This window comes from Lissotriton vulgaris, chromosome 6, assembly GCF_964263255.1.
Source record: "Lissotriton vulgaris chromosome 6, aLisVul1.2, whole genome shotgun sequence".
Taxonomy (NCBI): domain Eukaryota; kingdom Metazoa; phylum Chordata; class Amphibia; order Caudata; family Salamandridae; genus Lissotriton; species Lissotriton vulgaris.
In genome coordinates this window covers 130,092,037-130,106,369 of record NC_141694.1, presented here as the reverse complement: position 1 = coordinate 130,106,369, position 14,333 = coordinate 130,092,037, and the positions used below count along the sequence as shown (strand labels likewise).

Here is a 14,333-nt window from a genome sequence, read left to right as displayed (position 1 = left end):
AAGTCCACATATTGGCCTACTTTTTCTCCGCAACTGTTTATCGCAGAGATAATTGGCCTGCCTGGCACCGGTGATTGTCCTTTGTGTATTTTAGGAATTAAATACATATTTGGCAAAGTTGGATGTTCATTAAGCATAAATTTGTACTCTTCCTCCGAGATTAAACCCACTCTACGATGTTTTTGTAGGAGTTTGCTTAAATTTTCATTTGCCTTCATGTATTCCTTGTTGGTAGATTTTTGGTAACACAAAGGATCCGATAGTCTTAACCCCTTCCATGCTCATGACGAGCTCAGCTCGTCATGAGGCACAGTGGAGCTGTGCTGATGACGAGCTGAGCTCGTCATGACACCAGCAAAATGGCAATTTCCAGCACAGGGGAAAAATAACCACAGCAGCGATGTGGTTAAAGAGTGGTAGACCATACTATTGTTGGTATATGTACTTAATTGACTAGTATTTTGCTTTGTCATATAGAAATTTGCCCCGCGTCAAATAACAATAAGTATATAGTCTGTCTTCACTGTTAATGACTGTTAATGACTGCTTAGCGCAGCTGTTTCTAATAATGTTGCATTTGCACTTCTTTGTCTGCAACGCGTCATGTGATCAAGGTCCTTGGGGGACTGAAACGCATCATGGCGGCGATGCACGGTGTTTTGAATTTCTAAAGTTTGGCACTAAGAACTTGTTGGGTCCGCTATTCTTCTGTCCAACTGATTTGATGTTTGGAGAAAACTGATATATATATATATATATATATATATATATATATATATATATATATATATATATATATATATATATATATATATATATATATATATATATATATATATATATATATATATATATCCAACCAAACAAGTCACTGTAGACCCCTGCCGCTTGTCAAAGGCGGGCCTCGGATGGGATAGCGAATCCCAAATTATCCAACCAAAACCTTCTCCAGTCAAGAAAAGAGATCCGGGCCACTTGGAAGTGCAAAGCGTGTTTTATTTAATGGCTTTCTCGACGCGTTTCGCAGTGAAATCTGCTTTTTCACGAGACAGAAACCAAACAGGAAGTGCTCAATATATACAGTCACATGGTATTCAAATCATACTCAAGGAAATACAAACGAATCAGCTGCAGAAAACGTTAAATGCATAAAACGTAAATTGCAATACTTTTTAAACCAGGTTAAAGGCAAATTAGCAATGCGTGGAATTCGTTGTGTAACAAACATAAAGACAGTAATTTAACCTGGTTTAAAAAGTATTGCAATTTACGGTTTATGCATTTAACGTTTTCTGCAGCTTATTCGTTTGTATTTCCTTTTGTTGCCTGGTGAGCTCTGTAACCGTCGAACTCAGCCCGCAGATATACCAAAAGTCTGTTTTCCATGAGTATGATTTGAATACCATGTGACTGTATATATTGAGCACTTCCTGTTTGGTTTCTGTCTCGTGAAAAAGCAGATTTCACTGCGAAACGCGTCGAGAAAGCCATTAAATAAAACACGGTTTGCACTTCCAAGTGGCCCGGATCTCTTTTCTTGACTGGAGAAGGTTTTGGTTGGATATATATATATATATATATATATATATATATATATATATATATATATATATAGGTTTCCACGATCATGCTCCACCCGGGAGCCCCCAGGATATCAGGTACAGACCACAGTGAGTTTGGTAGCTTTCAAGTGCAGTTTTTTGCCATAGAGTCAGCAACATTTCAGAGTGGCGAGTGCCCGCATGACGCGTTTCGACAGTGGAACACTGTCTTGATCACATGACATGCCGCGGGTCAATGTGCAATAAATACAAGTGCAAAACGGTGAATAAAATGTAACATCCACAACATCTGTTTTTTTTCTACTGCTTCCGGTCATCCTATCTCTTAGTATAGAAATAATAGACATACTTCCAACAGTACATGCCTATACAATTAGTAGCGATTGTCTGTCGGATTTTACACTGCGCAATGTCGCAAAATAAATACGTAAAAATTCAGTGCAAGTGCAAAAAATCATAAAAACACACAATCTCAATTCATTGTCAAATAATACACCGTAGCTAACGGTAACATAATGAATAAATAAATAAATTAGAGAAGCCTATATGATGCCTACTGATCATATAAATTTCCAAAATATTTCGCCAGTGCAAAAATAATAATACTTAAAGTGCACTTTAACGAGAGACATAAATAATGTGCATAGATTATAATGATCATTATCGTGGTTCACTCCTAAATAAATAGCCAGTGCTAAAAATTATATCATTCATATATAGGAGGCCCAAACCAAAAACATGATATCAAAAGAACAAATTGAAATGAACAGAATGTCCAATACCTTGTTAGAATTTTTACAGCCCACATCATCATCCCTAGCTAAAGCTCCGTTAAAAAGACTGGTAAAATCAAATGTAAAACACGAAGAATCCAGATAAAACCCATGAAAAAACCTTGTCTAAAAACTGGACTAAAACCACGGGACAAAAAATGGGGTTTAAAATAGTATAAGGATAGGAAATTGAATCAATAAATAGGTACAGTTTATCATATTACTATATACACATACAAAATAAAGCAATTATAGAAAATAGTGCAATTCTTCTCCATTATTCAAACCATTTGGCATATTCGTGTCAAGAGTTAAAATATAGTATGACTCAAGTTATCTCAGATTTTTCTAAACTGGTTTTTCCGTTGGCTATAAGATCTAATCAGTCTTACTGTATTATCAGCTTTAGGAGAGATGCTGTTACTGCTAATGGCAGGAAGTGTGAGACAGGCATTATCTGTTTCCTCCATTGTAGTCGGGGTGTTGGCTCTGTCCAGAGCCACTGTTAAATCCTTCTCCTTGTACTATATATATATATATATATATATATATATATATATATATATATATATATATATATATATATATATATATATATATATATATATATATATATATATATATATATATATAACGCACACCAAATACTGCCAGTGAACGCCGCTCACCTGCTTTTAAGCGCTGGTTCCAGCCATTGCCACAGATAGCCAAGAAAGTCAGCAAATCAACTCCAAAAGAGATGAGGCGGCACACCAACTCCAATTCGGGTAGTTTTAATCACAAAACAACAAAGCGTTTCAGTCGCAAAACACCCTTTGTCAAGTTGTCTGAGTCCTTCCCAGTCACCATTTTATAACAGTGACATCACAATCAACATAGAAGAAATATATCGGAACATGATCATACTTTTTTTGCTCTTTGGTACGATTTGATTTAAAATATCAGGTCTCTTAAATGTAAAACATTAATTAATCCACATTAATTTTCATGATTCCTTTCCTACAAATCTTGTTTCGTGTTCTTAATAAAACATTTGATAAAAAAGGTTTCGTTTGTAAATAAATACAAAGGACATCACTCAATTCTAAGTCATCAAAACTAAAGAGAGCACCTGAAGTCGGACTTGTCTTTTCTTTTAAGCAAGACTCAAAAATTATACTAAAAGATTTCCTCATAATTACTTGGAAACAATTTATATCTAAAGTGTGGCATTTTGCCGAAGTACTTATTAATTTCATAGCACTTGAGCATAAGTCATTATCATGTTATTACTAATGCCAAGTGGCATAAAATAAATTGTATCCAAGCCACTAATTTTGCACATTAGTATGCATTATACTATTGTGGTTCTATCAAAATAACCAAGTGGTACAATTTCATTTTGTGTAGACCAACAGTATTGGTTAAAAAATTTCCCTTGTAACACATATGAGAGACCTATTGTGAAAACCAATCAAGTCAAATTTTGAATAATCCTCTAATTCATATTTTTAGATAAAAGTACCGGTGATTCAGGAAGGAGTGCGGGAGGGTAGTAGCAATTCATAAAATAGTGCCCTATTTAGACACAAAAGGACATGTAGAAAAATGAAGGAAAAAATTACTATTACATAGATTTTGGCACCAGATACTCATGAAGATGTATCTTATGCTGGAACCATAGTGCATGAATTTAATTTGTCCATACATGACATTGCGCGTTGCGGACAAAAATTATATATATATAATGCAGTACAAATTGGTTCTGATTACTCCACGCCAAATTGCATATAGTTAGGCATAGTTGCCTTTTGATACTATATAACTACAGTCCAAAGTGTACAGTGCACCCTATGATAACTTTGTAGAAAAGTGGCAAGGAAACCCTTGCTCCACCATGACACCCAGAAAAAGATACAGTTCATTAAAATTAAGCCTTCTAAGATAAGAAGAATTAAAGAACTTATCATTCAAGGACATTAATCAAAAATAGAAAAACACGTGACCCTGAGCACTATTTGTATTTATAAAACTACATAAGTGCACAATTCTTCTTCTTTGTTAAACCCATAGGAGGTTCTGGTATTGAGATCGATTATATACTTCGAACCCAGAATCCGTAACTCTTTTTCACGGGCTCCCCCTTGGATGTGTTAATACACTCCATCAATGCCACATAAACTGAGGAGTTTCCTATCACTTTTGTGTGCATCGTAGGAATGTCTGGCGACGGGATAGTTGAAATCCACATTGGTAATCGCTCTCTGATGCTCCAGAATGCGTTTTTTGAGAACTAGTTGAGTACTGCCCATGTAGCGCAGTCCACACGTGCAAACCAGCAAATACACTACATATTCAGTAGTGCAAGTAATGTACTTGTTGATACATTTGACTTTGCTATTGTACATCTTATATGTACAGCAACTTGTTATACAGGCATTACACTTATGAAATCCCTGTCTTGGTTGTAGCCATGTTGTGTTTGGTTCGACATTCTGATAGCTAGGAACCAATTTATCCTTTAGGGACTTAGGCCTTCAATAGGTGACCACAGGAGAATTGCCAACCATTTTGCCTATTGTGATATCAGATTTTACAAGGCCCAAATGTGGCGGTAGCTACAGGTAGGGTGACCAGAGATAGGGATTTTTTAGATTTTTATCGCTTAATAGCTGTGCACCCATTTGACAAATGTCAACAAAACTTTGCAGACCTGAAGGTTTAGCAGCATTTTGTCAAAGGAGTACATAGAAAAAAGGGGAATCCTAAAATGGGCATAAAAACAAATGCGTTTTACATAGACTTTTGTGTTATGCATAGCACGAACACCGTCTGTCGGATATTGATTAGGCATGAGCGGATTTTGCGGATTGGCAATCCGCGAATTTGCGGATTTGCGAATTTGCGGATTGCGAAAATCCGCAAAATCCGCGAATCCTCGCGGATTTTTTTTTATGTTCGCACGGGTTTCTGCAAGTTCTCGAGGGTTTTGTACAATTTCGCTAATTGCAAAATTGTACAAAACGCGTGCGAACTTGCAGAAACCCGTGCGAACACATTGTGCCCAGTAGGGAATGTGCCTCTTGTGTGAATAAAAGGTCAGAGAAAGATCAGTTCAGCAGATGAAGAGAAAGAAGCTCCTTGTCACAGGAACAGCACGGGTATTGCGCTCGTGAAAGTCAAGGATGCAAAGCCTATCCAGCATCACAGCCCTATCCAGCATCACAGCTGATTTTCCACGGTAGATTTGGGAAGAAGGCACACCTGTCCAGCCTCGACGACGCTCACGATTGTTTTTGGGCTAATGAATGAGTCACTGAATTTGAGCATCAACTAGTTCGAGCGACCATGTGTGTGTTATTACTATGCAATCGCCCCGAAGGGCGCAGGGGTCCCTTGAGTGAGCCTACTCATGCAACTATTTTACAATGGCGCCAGCAAGCTGCCAGCGCCGTTGTAAAATAGTTACAAAGTTAGCTTGCACAGGAAGCACTTAGATAAAATAAAGCAGCACCTGCTTCGTTTTATCTAGTGGTTCCTGTGCAAGCTAACTGTGTAACTATTTTACAACGGCGCTGGCAGCTTGCTGGCGCCATTGTAAAATAGTTGCATGAGTGGGGGTTCAACTTTTGAACCCGTTACGTTCGCGGATTTTTTTTTGCGGATTTTGCGGGAAATCCGCAAAATTCGCGGATTGCGGATTTCCCAAAAATCCGCAAAATCCGCGAGAGTAACGGATTTCCCGCTCATCCCTAATATTGATGGAAATTTGAAGGATTATATATTATGATTCACAGATGATTCTGTTTTTATTTTTATTTTATTTTTTAGAGTTTTGTATAGCGCGAACTAGACCCGAGACATTGGGTATCAGAGCACTTTACATGAGCACCAGTTTCGTTACATGAGGACACATTTATTTTTTTCTTTTTGTTAGGCATAGGGAGATTAAGTGATTTGCCCAGAATCACAGGATGTTGAGCATCGTTGCCGAGACTCGAATCCGGTTGCCCAGCTTCTAGGTCACCCGCTCCAGCCATAAGGCTACATCCTCTCACAATATTCAATATTCTATTCTATTCTGTTGGTAAGTAGAATAAGTATTTCACAAATTGTAAGTGTTTTTAATTTAGTTATATATGTGACAATAGTAGTACCATGGTACTCCTGAGGTATATAGCAATGACATGTCATTAGCTAATTAGCTAAAGGCTGCCTTTACATAATGTAAAGGTAGCCATCTTGTTTTTACCTTGAGTTTCCCTATGTTTTCTATGAGGCTATTCAATGTAGGTAAGTATTAGGTATGCTACTTTTCCTATACCTATTACCACTTTAGTTAAGTGATAATAAGTAGAGAGAAATATTTAGACATTTATATATATGTTTTTAAAAAATGCTGAGATTTATGGGAGTACCAGGAATTGGAAATACACTGTAAGACACTATCTTTTTTTAATATAGTGTGCTAAAGTTGTTTTCAATGTTTTTGATATTTAAATATGCACATAAAAGTGTCCGGAGTAGCACAGTAAATACTAAAAATTACAGAGGTACCTAAAAAAACACACTCCACCTAACAGTGGTATAAAAATGTAGAAAATGTTATAAACAAAAATGTTAACCTATATATAGAAAGATATAACTATTTTGCTCTACCTGTTACTACTTTATTAAAGTGGTAACAGTTAAGGAAAAAAATAAAAAACCTTATATTTACCTGCATCAGAAGGCATAAAGCACAACACGGGGAAAGTGTACTTAAAAACAAAATGGCCTCCTTTAACTTTTAGAAAGCCAATGATTACCTAATCAGCTAATGACTTGTGATAACTATGTGCAATCAAACTGAAAAATTCTAACAAAATTACACTCACGGTTTAGGAACAACGTAAACGTCATAACAGATGTCATTAAATTTGAATAGATGAAAACTTGCAAAATAATTACATTAATTACCTGCACTAGACAAAATAAACATCTACGCAACATAATATTTAATCCTGCTAAATGTAAACAAAATACCACTCACAGTTTTGACATAACGCAAAATATAAAACTGTATGTCAAGTATATTGGAATAAAGCATGTTTTGGCACCCTCCTTTTTGCTTTACACTCAGTTCATCCAAATCCGCAAATGTTTGATTTCTTTGAGAATTAAACTGCTGGAAGAAGTGTCGTCAAAGATGCCAACATTTCTAAAACGGGTGCAAAGTTAATAAGGGATACGTTTTGAAAAATCCATAGGAGGATAGTCTTTACAAATTTGAAAACAAAATACCTATTGCCACATAAATTAAGTGGGAATACGTTATTAACAATAACACAAATTAATTGATAACTATATGTAACACCCTAACCCACAAGTCAGTGACACGCTGACCGTATAATTATGAAAAATTCTGCTGATTGCTACTTTTGGTAAACTTAGCCATCAACCTATCACATCACCACTTTCAAGCCCCAAGTATCAGACTATATTGTCAACTGTACGCATTATACTATAGCACACTATATTAAGTACATTTTATGCATCATATGCATTTACAAATATTTTAACTATTTATATATACCCCCAGAATTAACATTTACATCTTATAATTGGTATTTTGAAGATACAATATTGACATGTTTTCATATATTTCTACAGCACCTTTTAATTCACACACTCCACTTTATGCCACTAAAGTCTATAAGAGCTGACTTTACGCCACTGCTCTCTACACTATTTAGAGTATACCAAGCCACTTTAGGACGCTCTACTGTGCACAACTAAATTCTACACTAAACCAGCTCTACGCTTCCGAGCTGAGTGGTCGCTCCCCTGCTGATAAGGTACCGTCTGTGCAGCGCTTTTGATCTATTCCAGACTGCAATTAATGGCGCCTGGACCGCGCCCAGCGCCAGTCCCCTTGCCCCTCGCGCTGCCCAACCCCCCCGCATTTCCTACGATGCCGCCGCCCTCCTAGCCCTTAACCCCGGTCGCGCCCCCAACTGCGTCCAAGCCGCTCCTGGACGCACCCATGGTCCGTTCTCCTGCTTCTCCTGCAAATTTAGCGGCACCGACGACATCTCCGCTCCGACCACACCACAGATTCCCGACCCCAACCACCTAGAATGCATCCTTCTCAACACCCGCTCGGTCCACAGACACGCCATTGACCTTTGGAACCTACTAGACACCATCTCTCCAGACATCGCCTTCCTAACGGAAACATGGATGAACGCCTCCTCCGCCCCTGACATCGCCATCGCTATCCCTGATGACTATAAGATCACGCGCAAGGACCGCATCGACCATACAGGAGGAGGAATCGCTATCGTCCACAAGAAATCCATCCGCATCTCAACCAGCTCTGACGCCAACCTCGCCAACTCCGAACACCTTCACTTCCAGATCCACATCGACCCCAAGACCACACTCAGAGGCACCCTCCTCTACAGACCACCAGGATCCCGCGCTAAATTCAGTGAAGACATCACGGACTTCATCACCCCACACGCGCTCCCCTCCAAAGACTACATCCTTCTGGGAGACCTCAACTTCCACCTTGAGAAGATCAACGACCGCAACACCGCCACCCTCCTGGACAACCTCGCCAACCTCGGACTTAAACAACTAGTCACTTCCCCCACCCACATCGCAGGTCACACACTCGACCCCATCTTCACCTCCAGCAACCATGTCTCTTTCAGCCACACTACGGATCTCCTCTGGACTGACCACAGCTGCGTTCACTTCACCTACAACAAGCCGAAACCAATCATCCACCTCCAACCAACTCTACAAAGAAACTGGAACAAAATCACCACGGAACAGATCTCCACATCGCTCCTTCAAACCTCCCCAGCCCTCTCTTCTAACGCCAACGAAGCCGCCTCCAACCTCACCCTTTGGTTATCCAACACCGCCGACACCTTAGCACCACTGAAAAAACGCCAACACAAACTTGGCATCAAGAAGGCCTCATGGTTCAACGAGGACCTCAAGAAATCCAAGAAACTATGCCGCTCCCTTGAAAAGGCCTGGAAAAAAGACCCATCCACCAGCAACAAGGACGCCTTCAAAAGCGCCATCCGTATTCACCACCAACTGATCCGAAAAGCCAAGAAAACAGCATTTAAGGATCGACTCGACAACAACGCCCACAACAGCAAGGAACTTTTCAACATCGTCAAGGAATTTTCCAACCCCTCGGCCAACTCCAACGACATCACCCCCTCTCAAACCCTCTGCGACTCCCTAGCCTCTTTTTTCCACAACAAGATTGCTGACATCCACAACAGCTTTGACAACCAACCCGGAAGCCAACCCACCCTTCCATCAGCTGACTATCCTCCCCCCGTTAACACCCTTAACGCCTGGAACCCAATCTCCACTGAGGACACCATCCGCCTGATGAATTCCATCCACTCTGGATCCCCCACAGACCCATGTCCTCATCACATCTTCAACAAAGCAGACTCCGTCATAGCTCCGCACCTCCGAGACGTCATCAACTGCTCCTTCAACTCCGCTACCTTCCCAGAAGACTGGAAACACGCGGAACTCACCGCCCTTCTGAAAAAACCAACAGCAGACCCCACCGAACTCAAAAACTACCGCCCCATCTCGCTTCTTCCATTCCCGGCCAAAGTTATCGAGAAAGCTGTCAACAACCAGCTCGCCGCCTTCCTCGAAGCCAACAAATCACTCGACCCCTCACAATCTGGCTTCCGAGCCAAACACAGCACTGAGACCGCCCTCATCGCAGCAACAGACGACATTCGAACTCTACTGGACAATGGAGACACAGTCGCCCTCATCCTCCTCGACCTCTCTGCAGCCTTCGACACAGTATGCCACAGCACCCTTTTACAACGCCTCAGAAACATCGGAATCCAAGGAAAGGCACTGGAATGGATCACCTCGTTCCTCACCGGAAGAACCCAGAGAGTCCGCCTCCCACCATTCAAGTCCGAGGCCTCTGAAATCATCTGCGGCGTACCACAAGGATCCTCACTCAGCCCCACCCTCTTCAACGTATACATGAGCCCCCTCGCGGCCATCGCCCGCCAACACAACCTCAGCATCATCTCTTACGCGGATGACACCCAACTGATCCTATCTCTCACCAAGGACCCCAGCACCGCCAAAACTAACCTACACGAAGGAATGAAAGAAGTCGCCGAATGGATGAAACAAAGCCGTCTGAAACTGAACTCAGACAAAACAGAAGTCCTCATCTTAGGCAAATCCCCCTCTGCATGGGACGACTCCTGGTGGCCGGATGCCCTCGGAGATGCACCCATACCGACAGACCACGCACGGAACCTTGGCGTCATCCTGGATTCTTCACTCTCAATGAACAGACAAGTCAGCGCCGTATCCTCTTCCTGCTTTAACATCCTTCGCATGCTCAAAAAAACATTTCGCTGGATCCCCTCCGAAACAAGGAAAACAGTCACCCACGCTCTAGTCACGAGCCGACTGGACTACGGAAACACCCTCTACGCAGGTACCACCGCTAAACTCCAGAAGAAACTACAACGAATCCAAAACGCCTCAGCCAGGCTCATATTAGACATCCCACGCAACGAACACATCTCTGGTCACCTTAAAGACCTCCACTGGCTACCCGTCAATAAGAGGATTACTTTCCGACTGCTTACCCACGCACACAAATCACTCTACGACATCGGACCAGATTGCCTCAACTCTCGATTGTCCTTCTACACCCCCTCCCGCCATCTTCGCTCTTCCAGCCAAGCCCTCGCCACTGTCCCTCGCATCAACAAAACCTCCATGGGAGGCAGATCCTTCTCATACCTGGCTGCCAAAACATGGAACTCACTTCCCGCTTACCTTCGCCTCACCCAGAATCACCTAGTGTTCAGAAAGCAACTTAAAACGTGGATATTTGACAAATAATCCTCCTCCCCTCCCTAAGCGCCTTGAAACCCTCTGGGTATGTAGTGCGCTATATAAATTTTATGACTTGACTTGACTTGACTGAACATTACTTCACTTTACTCCATCCAACGCCACTGTACACCACGCCAATGTACACCATTATACTCTACGCTAATATATAGTTCCCTACTGTATTAGATTACACTCTTGTATATGCTACTTTAGTCAACGCATCTACACTATACTTGTGGTGGTGAGCCTCAGCAAGGCCTACCAGTGCAAGAGGTTCGCCCTTCTCTGCACAAGTCCTCAGACCAATAGGATAGAAGTTGGCACAGAAACTGGAATAGAAAATACAAAATGTATTAAACGTCATGAGGTGGAACTACATTCACACAGCACCCTTCGGCAATGTATGAAGTAGCACACTGAATGGAAGGAGCTTGTTCCTTTTATACCCACACAGGGGCTCAAAAGAAGGCGGTACAAGTACAAGAAGTAGGTTTTAGGCACATGTAAGGTCATAGAGAAAATGCACAGTCTACAAGTGGGAGGAGCTAACAGTTGCTAATTCTGGTGAACACATCCTGACATTTACAGACTAACAGTAGCTGCATGGACAGCTGCAAGCTCAACTGAGCATGTGCAAAGTGGAAGAGGCTAAATATAACCTGTCTCTAGGCAGATTTCAAGAGCAGACAACAGCAAAGTAGGGCAGAGCACATGGCATTCACGTGGTAGCACATGGCAAACAAAATGGCTGCCAGAAATACAAAATGGATTCCACAAAACGGACAAGATAGCCTCTAAATACAGGATGGCTTCTGCTAATGCTAACCCAATCGCTGCCAAATTACAACATACTGCTCCAAACTGTATGCGACTCCAATGTACGCAACTCCACTGTACACTATTGCACTATATGCTACCCCAGTATGCCCCACTTTATGGTACACTACTGGAGTGTATGCTATTCCAATGTACTCTACTCCACTCTATGCCACTACATTCTACTGATAACATTGTGTGCTATTTCAGTTAAATAAAATTACATTGTGTGCCACTCCAGTAAATGACACTTCAGATTCTACTAGTTACTAGATTCTGCACTTCTATAATTAACCCAAATTAATTCTATGACATTCTACTGTACACTATATGCCACTGCAATGTACGTCTCAAGACTTAGAACTAGTAAACTCAACGTTATTACAGTAAACACTACTCAATTCTATGTTATTCCACTCTATGGCACTACACTGTATGGTACTCCAATATACGTCATTTCACTGTACCCTATTACACTGTACCCCACTGTATTGTAAGCTATTCCACTCTGAACTACTCAGATGTACAGCAAACTTGAAAAGTATGAATTGGGGATAGAAACCAGACAACAGAGGAAATTCATCAAGGACTAACATGATTACCTAAATGGGACTGTCTATACCTGTGACAAAACGATTTGATGTCTTAAAGAAACAATATACTTCAGATTATAAAATAAAATTACTGGTGGCCCTGGAGGAAATCAGTGAGTCTGACACAAACCTCAGTTAAGACGAAGGAACTTTCAATTGCAGAATGAAGATGATCCTTCTGGAGGAAATGCAACAAATGTATCTTGATCAACAAACCTCAAAAGGGAGGAGCGAGGACACAATCCTGTCAGAGGCCAGTCAAGGAACAATCTATGTAGAAGAGGGCATGGGAAGAAAAAAGTACCCTCTACGAATCAGAGAGAAGAAGTAAAACAAACCATAACCATGGAAGATAATTTAGTAGTTAATCTATCCAGTTATAAACTGGCAACGGATGAATAATCAATCCTTAATAAAGGTCTCTCTTTCTGTCAAACAACATTTTGACATATTGGAAACCAAGATTGATACCTACAAATGTATCAGAAAAAATCCAACTTGCCAAGTACTTTGCTAAAAAGGAACCCAAAATTGTACATGCTATCAGATGCCAAAATACATGTGACCTTATGATTGATCAAACAAGTAATGTTCAGCTACTGTTTGACTTGAAGGACGAGGATCTGATGGAAACTCTCTATAGGTACTGAACCCTCCCCCTTACAGGTGCACAACCCCCAGCTGTGCACAGCTTCAGATGCACCCTCTTTGGGTTTGGGCGCAGGGCCTGTGGCCTGGCGCTGCACCAAAACACCTTAAGATGCCACTGCGGGTTGGGCACAGGGCCTGGGCCACGAGTGCCCTACTCCATTTGTGAATTTTTTGGGTGTTCTGTGGATACTTTGACCCCAGGGAAGTCGCTCTAGATCCACAGATCAACCACAAAGCTCTTAGATGTCATGCTGAGCATCATGGTGAATTCGCGGATCCATGGAACCTCCCCAAAACCATTTTCTTTCACATTTAACCAATCCCCCCCACAAGACCCAAGGTTCAGGGTACCCTTAACCTGCCCCCTTATATCTTGTTTTGTTCTATTTTTTAAGACTCAGGACCAAGTTTACAAGTCCAAAGATAATGACTGCAATTTCTCCTTCAGATTGCATCCAGCCAATCACAACGTGTGGTTCAGCTCGCAGATCCGTGGCTCCATCGCAGATCCTCCGGAGCGTAAACGTTTTTGAGGCTTAATTTACTACAAAATAGATTCAGACCAAATCACAAAAAGCATGCTTTCGTAGCCAAGATCTAGCTTTCTGACAAACTTGGTATACATCCATTCAGTTGTTTTGGCTGTAGCTGTGTCCAAATTTCATATGGATAAATGAATGGGAAAAACATTTTGTGGGCCCCCTTTTTCACAACCCCCCACCTGACAGATCACCCTGAATTCTTTCCAAAAAGGAGCTGGGGGTAGAGGAACATTTTTGTGTGAAAGTTTAATGAAACACCACAAGTTATAAGTAAACCAAGCAATGCTTTTACTATGGCAATACAAGCCTAACTATACCTACCCACTGGCAACCACCACTGGGTGGTATAGGTATATGTGTTTTAGTTACAAATATATGTAAATGTATATCTATATACATATTTCTGTTTCCACTTGAAGAGTATAGGAAGTTATGTAGTTTTATAGAAAACTCATGTGGAAGGAGGTATTTCCTTAAGGACCATGTTTAAGTTACATAGAAATGGATAGT

The 14,333-nt window shown here is 41.1% G+C and overlaps 1 protein-coding gene across 1 annotated transcript in view; it reads right to left on the bottom strand.

Annotated features, from left to right (window-relative positions):
* CNIH3 (cornichon family AMPA receptor auxiliary protein 3) overlaps nucleotides 1–14,333 on the bottom strand; it is an 831,126-nt gene that overhangs the window by 495,130 nt on the left and 321,663 nt on the right. The window lies entirely within an intron of this gene.